The sequence below is a fragment of the Octodon degus genome, unplaced genomic scaffold, assembly GCF_000260255.1.
Source record: "Octodon degus isolate 3935 unplaced genomic scaffold, OctDeg1.0 scaffold00032, whole genome shotgun sequence".
Taxonomy (NCBI): domain Eukaryota; kingdom Metazoa; phylum Chordata; class Mammalia; order Rodentia; family Octodontidae; genus Octodon; species Octodon degus.
Genome location: NW_004524608.1, coordinates 8,569,386 through 8,580,330, shown reverse-complemented (window position 1 = coordinate 8,580,330; position 10,945 = coordinate 8,569,386).

The following is a 10,945-nucleotide window of genomic DNA, read 5'->3' as shown; positions in this document are numbered from 1 at the left end:
CCAGGGGCAGGGCTGACATGGCTTGTGGTGCCAGGGATCGAACCCTGTATGTTTTATTTTTGATGGAAGCCATTTATGAAGTTGAAGTCATTACTTTTTACCTTTATTTAATGTAAGTTGATTTGAGGCCATGGATTGATATTTTCCTTCATTATATAACATTTTATACATCAAAAGTTATGATAATGTAACTTTCTCCTCTAGAACATTGCATGAGCAATTATATTCATTGATTGGTTTTTGATAACTGAATTAAACAGTGAGCCTCAGATTAATCTCACATAATTATCGTATATTATTTTTGTCATGTAATTTTCAATTTTTTTTAGTGCTAATTTTTGCATCTATATTTTAAATGCTATTGTTCTTGTTTCAACATCAAAATTATTCTAGATTTATAAACTGAGCTGTGACCTGCATTTTCCTCTTGTACCTTTTGGATAAGGTTGTGCAGAGTTAGTTACATATTATTTTGGAAGAATCTTTGATAAGATCATCTGATAGATTTTTTTTGAGGGGATGAGTTTTAAAAGTCAATTATATATAAGATTTTTCAGATTATTTGTAATATGTTGAGTTTGGTTAGTACTTTTTGTGGAATGATCCCATGTCAGTTATGTTATTATAGTTTTAAACAAGCCATTTATGATATTTCCTAATTATTGTTTTTTTAAAATTTCTTGAAGACTTTATCTTCCGTACTTATATAATAGATAAAAATAGCAATTATTCGGGCTAAGGAGATTACTCAATGGTCTAAGCGCCTGCCTGGGTTCGATGCCTGGTACCACATGCCCTGCTGGCCCTGTGCCAAGCCAGCCAACAAAACCAGGCATGATGGTACAAGCCTGTAATTCTAGCACTTGAGAGACTGCGACAGGAGGATGCCTATGAGTCTAAGCTGCATAGGGAGACACTGTGCCACATAAATAAATAAATGATTTTTTTTTTACTTAAGAAATAACAATCATTCATATTTGTGTGACAACATTGTTTCACATTTTTTCACATGTAGACAGTGTGTAATGTTTAAATCAGTTTAAACCTGTCTCCTCAATTATTGATCACAGTATGTGACAGCAATACTCAGATTACTTCACCTAGCATTTTTCAGAAGACATAGCGCATAGTTGTCGTCCATAATATCCCTGTTTTGCAACAATATTAGGGCTTCTTACTCTTACCTGAAATAAGTAACCAGTTATTAATCTTTCTCTTTCTTTCCTTCCACTCTACAGCGTTCTACTCTTAATTTCTGTGAGATCAACGTTTTTTTTTTTGTTTTGTTTTTTTTTTTTTTTTTTTTTTTCAGAACCAGGGATTGAACTCAAGCCCTTGTGCTTGCCAGGGAAGTGCTTACTCTACTGAGCCACCTCCCGGCTCCTCAACTATTTTTTTTTTAGATTCTTCATTGAAGTGAAATCATATAGTTTATTAGTCCTTCTAGGTCTGGCATATTTCATTTAACAAAATGATCTCTAGCTCATATTTATGTTGTCACAAATTACAGGAGGCAGAATATTATTATTATTGTTATTATTATTATTATTACTGTAGCCAAACCATTTTCCATGTTTATATGTGCCACGTTGTCTTCATTATAAATCAGTTGGTGGAGTCTTGTTTTATCTTAAAACTTAATATTTCTTAAATGTCTGTGGGTCTATAATGATTCTCAATCTTTCCTTCATTTTATAATTTGATCTCACTTTTTTTCATCTTTAATGTACCTAGATGTTTGTAAATTTTGGGGTGTTTTTGGATAAAAGGTCAGCTTTTGGGTTATTTTCTCAATTTTCATTTCATTCAGATTTTATGGATTTCTATTCTTGCTTACTGTGTGCACTCCTTTCTCTGGAATCATTTGTTCTTTTTTCTATGTCAGTTACCTACAATGAATTTGTTGGAATTTAGTATTTCAATATTGCTGATAATTTTGTTTCTACTCTCTGTCAATTAACCTCCAACTTCTTCCTATTTTTTTCCTTCAATTTGGCCATTTCTGCTTCAGGCATGTTGAAGCACTATTGTGTCTTACATAAAGATTTAGGTCCACAACTCCTTTGTCCCACCTGGACACCCGAAGTGTGTTCTGCCAAGCCCCAGGCAGCTCCCTAGTCATGGCTAATTGGACAACATATAGCAGTACCTACATTACAGATTTTCAAAACAAGAATACCAAATTAACAATGGCTGTCTTAGAATCTATTTTTATCACCAAATCTGTTGCTCAGATTAACAGATATAGTCATGCAAGATTGGACAAATAATTGAATATTATTGCTTACTTTCAAGAAACCTTAATTTTTTTCTTGTCTTTATTTTTTATTTTCATTACTTTTACTCTTTTAAAAAATATTTTTAAAAGACTATGATAATAACTGATAAGACTTTAGGAACTGTACATATTTAGGAAACCAAGACAATAGGTATTCAAGTGTGGTTTTTGCATTTCACATTGCTGCCCTGGATGTTGTTGCTTAGATCGCAAATATCAGCATACAGAGTTAGTCAAGGAAGGAGGAAAACATGCAAGTCTATATACAGGATGGTTGAAATGATTGTACTAATAGTTTTCATCAGTGTTTTGAAAAAAAGATATGACTTTTTGACCCTTTACTTTGAATTTGCCTCTGCTTCTATAATTCAAATGAGTTGCTTATGAGCACATTGTATTTTAAAATCCACTCCAAGAGTTTCTTTTCTACTTTTTGTGGTTAGCTCATTATTTAATGCTAACATTCTATTTGGATTTATAATTTATTTGCTTGCTTTCTGTGATCCTCCTGTTTGGTACTTGCTATCTCTTTAGCCTCCTTTCTAAAAAAAAAAAAATTTCCAATCCCGTTAGAGATGATATTATACACAGCTCTGACTGGTAAGGCATGATGTCTTACCCCCTGGCACAGGGCCATCATTGACATTTACCTTCTCGGGAGACTTGATTGCCCTTAGAGTAGACCTGAAATACCAGGAAAGTTTTGTGTTTGTTATTTCCCAAATAAGAGACAAAGAAATTTATTTATTTATTTATTTATTTATTTATGTGTGTGTGTGTGTGTGTATGAATGAAACTATATAGCCCAAGTCATTGGCCATTTCATTTGCCATTTGCAAGAAGTAAGGCTTATTCATAGTAGGATGAAAATAAAGAAAATCAAAGAGAAACAATGTCTTCTGGGAACAGTAGGTACCTCAGTATCAGGTATGTCTATGCATTTTTTGCCTTTGTGTGTGTGTGTGTGTGTGTGTGTGTGTATTTAATGTATTTAGTACAGGGTCTCACTACACAGATCGACCTTGTAGTGATCCTCCTGTTTTCAGCCTCCCAAGCTCTGGGATTACAGGCAATCACCACCACACCCAGTCTCAATCCATGTTCAGCATACCCTGGGGGCGTGGCTGGCCCAGCAAGCCGGGGATCGAACCCTGGTCCTTGCATCTGCCTAAGCAGGCACTTTAATCCACTGAGCTATCTGGTCAAACCTTTTCTGCCTTCCTTTGGATTAAATGCATGAACCAATAGGTCCCCTTTTGGCTAGGAAAACTTAATTTTTAGTCACTTGAAACTTAGAGACATACAAACAGTACTTAGAAATTATGTTTCTGAGACAGCAAGAAGCTTCCTGTAAAGCAGTGCAATGAAAGAGAAAGAAGTTACTGACCCAAGTTCAGCTGCATGAGCTGTGTATGTTTGCCTTTTAGGCTTAATATAACAGTATTTTATGTGTTATATAATATATTCTGCATCATTAATATTTCTCCTATTTCTGTAAAGCCTTAGGTTTATAGTCTCGATTATGTTTATCAAGCACATGAACTCTGAAATGGTAAAATATGCAAATATTAATGTTACGCTAGTGGACACTATATACACTTGTGGATGCCTATGACAAAACACTGTGGATAAAATATAGAAATTTCAATTGCTAGTATACCAAATATTTATTGTGGTTCCACTGCCTAGAGAAGCTTAGAACACAGAAAGGTCTCTGCACTAGAGAAATTATAAGCAACTTCTGTGAGATGAAAAATAAACAAGCAAACAAATAGATGACAAACATGTACATGTTTCCATATATTGGCAACTGCCATTAAGAGCAAATAAGACAGCCCAGTGTGACAGAGTGAAGCGGGTGGAAGGCTTTCTGTCCCTGTCTCTGTGCCACCATTTACAGGAGTTCAGACACACCCACATAGGGAGAGTCTCAAGGAATATCTAGTGGAAAGAAAAGTTACCAGCTGGCCTGGTGCTGACCAGCAAAAGACACACATCTTAATATGGATCTGTGTGGAGCCCTGTGGAGTCCTGTAAGAGTATACAGTTGGGCACTCCTCTCTGACATCTGATTCGCATAACCTGAGGATGAGATCTCTTAGCGTATGTGGCGATTAGTAGTACAGCTAGCAGTGTGCTATAGCTCACTTTCCTAAGTGAGAGAGTAATTTCTCAGAAATATTGGGAACATCCAGAGTTAGAAACAGAAACGTAACCTCCTGGTTCTGAGGTCTTCGCTATTGTCCCATCAATTGTACACCCTATTTACTATGCCTATGTTAAATATGTGCCAAAAATTGAAATTTTGACCTAGAGTCCTTTTTTTAGTTTTCTATAGCATCTAGTAAACATGCAATTTTAGAATTAGAAATCTTGGAGCATCAGTTACCCAGAAAGCAAAGAAAAAAAAGAAAGAAAGAAAAGAAAAGAAAAAGAACCTGAGTGGTACAAATATGTAAAATTAATTCCTGAAATTAAAGCTTGGGTAGGCTTCACAGAGGCTTCTGGTAAGTTTTCTAATACCAGAATTATTATTTCTTTTGCCTTTTTATTTAAATGAGTTTGGAGAGAAACTTTTAAAATGCACACTAGAGAAACATTTGTGGATTGAGGAGGTAGAGGGCAATAATTTTTTAGACTTTCCACAAAATACAATTTTAATTACAGCACAATTCATAATGCTACTTTGCTCTTAGCTAGTAAAGAACCAACATTAGTTCTCCTTGAGTGGATAATTGTCACTTGTACCTTAACATGTAAAGTGACTTAAAATAAAGAGGATTGCCCATGCTAGACCAATTTTCTGGCCACTCTCTGGCTTTCTGTGTCCCTGTCTCTAAGAAATAGAGTACAAAAGCAGCCGAGGGTCCATGCATTCCTCTGAAGCCAGAAGTGGAAGCAGTTTGGAAGACATTTTGTTTCATCTCTTTTTAACTTCTTTAAAAATATTTCTGAAGAAGGTAGCTAATAATAAGATAGGTAGGTGGATAGCGAGAAGTTAACTAAAACGTTCAGAATAGCTCGGAGTACAATCGCATTTAAAAATAGAGAGAACAGGCCAGGAACAAACCCCACCAACTCAGTTTATCTAGTTCAAATGTAGCTAATGTCCCTATTTCGCATCTTCAAATTGCTCACACTTTTTTCACCAACTGAAAAATGTGCTTGTAGCTCTGTAGAGTCTGCCAAGTCCAAGGACACGGGAATGAGAATTAGCAAACGGGCTTTGGCTGAAAGGGCCAAAATCATCTCTGTAGACATTGCCAAAAAGCAGCTTGAGTTTCTAGAGTGCTAATTGCTGAAATATGTTTTGGCTTCTTTAATCAAAAGGTAAAAAGGATGTTGTAAAAGCAAACAGTTCAGAGCAAAAATTTAAAAAGATTGATAGTATTAGGATGCAAGGTTGGGAAGTGTTTTACCCAAGGCCTCTGGAACAGCCACTTTATGTGGCCTGTCTTCCACGTTTGCCATGTGGCTACATTTGACCACCAAAATAATTCAGTCCTTTATTGATTTCTTTCAACCTATGTCTTTTCTGGAAGCTATGGTCTTGATAGTGAGGGATAAGATACTTAATATGTATTCCTTTTCACTCTTCTCTCTATATTTATTTAACTAGTTTAAAACTTTATTTATACCTGTGAACTCATTTCAACCTCACAAACATTTGTCAGAAAGACTCTGTGCTTTACTGTAAATGAGACAGGCACCCAGAGCCAAAACAAGTCACCTTAAAGTTATACCTCTTTTTTATTTTTTAATTTTGTTATTCATTTTAATGAGAAAAGAATAAAATAGCAGTGAAACAGTTTCAAAACAGGCTAGTAGGATAGTTACATTAACTAATACATTGCATATTGTTGTCTTCGTAGTAGTTTTTCAGAGGACAAGATGCAAACATGATACCTTGTTTAAACAATATTAGTACCTTTCTTCTCAATGAACTAAGAGAAAGTAGCTGTATATCTATCCTATCTTGTATATGCATATATATTTCTTTTCACAACAAAATGGTCCTTTATTTATATCTCCCCTTCTTTGTTTTGTTTTGTCAGAAATGGGTGTTCCATTGCAATTATAGAAGCTGTATTTGGAGAAGTCTTTAAAGGGCCTTTTCATACTTGATGCCAGACCAAAGATTGTAGGTGCATGAATTCAGCAAAATAATCCAATATAATCCAATAGTCCGTAATGGTAGTGAGTTGCCAGCAGACCTGGCAATTGTCTGAAGTTGTTGACTTGAGCCTTTTACATCTCAACATCTTAATATAGTTTTACTTTATATACCTCTTGTTAGAGGCAGAATTAGTGCTTTCTGGCTTCGCTTGCCCTGCTCTGAGGCTACTCCTCTCTACTGCATTGCTACAGACCTTTAAAGTCCTCAGAATGTGGTATGAAGGGGGGCTGGGGAGATGGCTCAGTGGAATAAGCACTTCCCTGGCAAGTGCAAGGGCCTGAGTTCAATCCCCGGTTCTGCCAAAAAAAATTAAAAAAAAAAAAAGAATGTGGTATGAAAAGAACTTGAAGGAGCCTATTTTGATATTTTTGAAAGAAAATTTTAGCAGCATGACTTTCCAGAAGTACATTACTAGTCCTGTAAAGAAGCAGTGGTGCCAAACAAGGGTCCTGTTGGCTTTATGAATTTAACTCCAAAGAAGGTTGCAGTATGAAATTATGCAGTTCTGCTGTACACACACACACACACACACACACACACACAAATTTATATTTATATACATATATGACCATTAAATATATGAATTAATATTTGGTTATGGGTTTAGCAAACATAAACCTAAATACTACCCATCAAATACACTGGAATGCTTTGTAACAGTTTGATTGAAGAAGTTGCATTTTACACACAGTATTTTCCCCATAACACTTTTTATGACTTCTGGCACATCTTTGCATGCACAATATGGCTCGACAACTTGCTTTGAAAGGCACCTTGAGGAGATAGCTTAGCTGGCTAAGCACCTTTCTGGCAAGCACAAGGACCCAGGTTTGATTCCCAGTACCACATGCCGCACCAGCCCTAGAACCTGCTGGAGCCAGGCGTGGTGGCTCATGCCTGTAATCACAGTGCTAGAGAGATTGAGACAGGAGGATCATTAAGTGTCTGAGCTGCATAGCGAGACCCTGTACCAAATAAATATTTTTTAAATTAAAAATAATTAGTTAAAATGATATATAAAGCCACAAAGCCAACTTCTTATTACTGGTAATTATTAAGATTGCATTTGTGTAAAGTCTAGGCTTAAATGTTATTCCAAAGATACAGACTCTGAACTTTAGCTGAAAAAAAGTGATAGGAAAAGAAATATCTGATCGAGTTGTTTCTACGTATTCATTTTTTTTTTTACATTTTCTGCTTCAAATACATAACAAAACCAAATATAACTTGAAAAGTATACTGAGTTAGAGTTTATTGAAGATGTTATAGCTAATATTGAAATCAACAGAAAAAAATAATTGCACATACTACTTCCAGAAAAATGGGGGGAAAAAAGGGGGTGAGGATTATGAACATCTAATTCGATAAAAATGAGAAAGAATCAAATCAAAGGAATAATAAATACAAAACTGTATAATACAAAAAAACTAAACCTTTGTAAAAACCTTAAACAGTTCTTTTAAAAATTGTATCACTGGATTGCCAGTAAACGTGCATAATCTCAATATTTAGAGGAAATACATGTACATTTTGAGCTATATGGGTTGACTACTATAAGAAAAACATTCACTACAGGCAACGTGTTTGATGAAGACTTGGAGAAATTGAGCTTTCTTATCCAATGCCTATGAATGTGCTGAGTCAGCCTGTATAGGGAACTACTGAGTAACACTGCTGATTCGGCAATTGTACTTCTTGAGCTACACCAACAACAGCCCCAATATCTGTGTGCAAGGGCGCTCTTAATGCATGCTTGATGAAGCATTGTTAATAAAAGTAAACTTTTGGAGTAATTTAAATATGGACCATCAGAAAAGTGATTAAGCATTTTTCTTTTATTCAATAATGAATGATGAATTCTATAAACAATTAAAACAAAAGGACTAGATAGTATTTATATATCATTTGATTAAAGCTCACAAATATAATGTAGATCAAAATAATAAACTGAATAGTAATATGCATGCCCAAATAAATACAGCTACATAGTATTTGAAAAGACAAAGGACACCACATGTTAGTAATATACATAAATTTAATTTAGTAATATACATAAATTCAGGGTAATTATTTTATCTGGGAAAGATGGCAAATGAATTTAGGAAAGTATAAAGAGCTGCCCATGTGTACATAAAATTTTACTTTAATATAATTTTATCTTTCAGTAAGTTTGACCATTTATAGAATTTGAAAACAGCAGTAAGAGAGTAAAATTATAATGAAGCATGTGTTATCTTACTCTTTCTATCAAAATCTGGTATAGATTTCAAAAAAGAAATCCATCTAGAAATATTTTCTATTCAAAATATTGTCATTTTGAGCATTTCGTGCATGAAAGGCATGGACATGCAACAGTGAATAAGAATGATACAGTGTTCATCTAATTAAACCAAAGTCTAGCAACATATGAATAAAATACATTTTAAACAATCATCTTGAACACCAGCTCTTTATGAGATCATTAATTTATTCAAGAACCTTATATCCTATCTCATACTGGACACTGCTGTTTGTTTGTTTTTTTTTTGATTCAAGCATGAACCTCAACATAGTGATGCTCAGTAAAATGATGGGAGAAACAATACTGTTATAATTCAGGTCTGAAATTCACCACCGCCCTATATATTTAGAAGGAGGGGACTCAGAAAGTGCTTAGATTGTGGGGATAAACCTACTTCTGGGTTCATAGCTAAAAATGTCCGTAGGCATTTGAGTCTGGTCAGAAAAGCATTCACTGTGAATGACCTGGCCTGGCTCCCCACTTCTCTCTGCTGTCTACACCCCAAGGAATGAGCAGCTTTCTTTGCCACACCCTTCCACCACACAGTTTCTGCTTTGGATCCAGGTTGAAACCTCTGAAATGGTGAATCAAAGGAAACCTCTCTTCCTTTAATTGTTCAATGTCTGGTATTTTTGTCCCACTGATGGGTCAGTGACTAATAAAGGTAGCTAACATGTGCCCATTAACCCTGACATGTCCTTTTTTTATTTAACCAGGGATTGAACTCAGGCCTTTGCACTTGCCAGGGAAGCACTTATTCCACTGAGCCATCGCCCTTTTTTTTTTGGTGGTACCAGAGATCAAACTCAGGACCTTGTGCTTGCCAGGCAAGCACTTATTCCACTGAGCTATCCTCTGTTCTGCTTCCTGGTTACCAGGAGCTCTGCAGCTTTGCTCAGCCAAGCCCTCCCCCAAGGAAGCCTCTGCCCTGGAGCCTGGTAGGCATGTGCTGAATCTCCTGAAACCATGAGCTGGATTAAAGTTCCATTTCAGTTATGGGTGTCAGCTTTGGGTCTCAGCAACAGAAGAGCTGACTAACATACTATTAATGTGTTCACTAGTTTTGAAACACATATGAACCATTTACATGTGTCTATTTAATGATGAAAATCTTAAGAAAATGTTATTATTGTTCCCAATTCTTAAATAATTCATTTCAGTTTTTTCTAATAGCTAGCTTTGTATGTATATAGCGATTGAATACAACCATCGTCAACTGCAGGAGGAAAAAAGCCTCACCTTCCAGAAACTATCTTCCTTGATGCTAGAGTTTGATGTTGTGTATTACTTTGTTTGTTTTCTACTCCAATGAGCTCAGAGTATATGCACACTCTATACACTTTCTTGTGTGTGCAACAGTAGTGGCCTGTGAGGACACTTGTTGATTTCAGTTACACCATAAAGCTAAGGGTGGGACACGATGAAATATGGTATCTGTAGGGAACAAAACCAACTCTCCATGTTATTGCAGATAGTTTTATTCAAAATATGGCTATGGAATCCTCATGGGGCAAAAACTAGATCAAGCTTTTTAATGCAACAAAACAATAAAGTGGAACGATACTTACATTAATTTCAGTTGCAGTCCAACTAGGGGTTACATGCATACTTACATTAAGAGTGAAGTAGTCAATCTCTAAGCAGGACCACCAAGAAATATATATGCTTTTTATTTGTCTGTTTATTTGTTTGCTGTGGGGAGGGGATTGAAGTCAGTGTGTTTCCACAGAGTTACATTTTCAGCCTTTTTGAGACAGAGTCTACCTAATTTGCTAAGTTCTCTAGGCAGGGCTCAACTTGTGGTCCTCTTGCCTCAGCCGCCTAGAACGCTGGTATGACAAGTGTGCATCGCCGAGAGCTCTGCATGAGAACTGCTGCTGCTAATTGAGCTCTGGTTTTTACACAGAGTTAAAGTGGGAAGAATCAGGTCAGAAACTGTTTCTCAAGGAGAGTGACTGCATTTCTCTTTTCTGTCCCATTGTGGTAGAGAAAGGGCCCTCCCCTTCACCGCAGCTATGTGGGAAAGGTTGCAGCATCACTCTTCAGGGAGCTTAGCTAGTATTCCATCTCCTGCTTTTGCGATGGTAGAGTAGGAAATGGCCACTCTGTTGGGGTTGCCCAAAACACATGGATGAGTTAGTATCACTTATCAGAGAAGAGAGAGGCAAGTTGCTCTCTATTCAGATGAACTCTTCTCAAGTGCAGCATG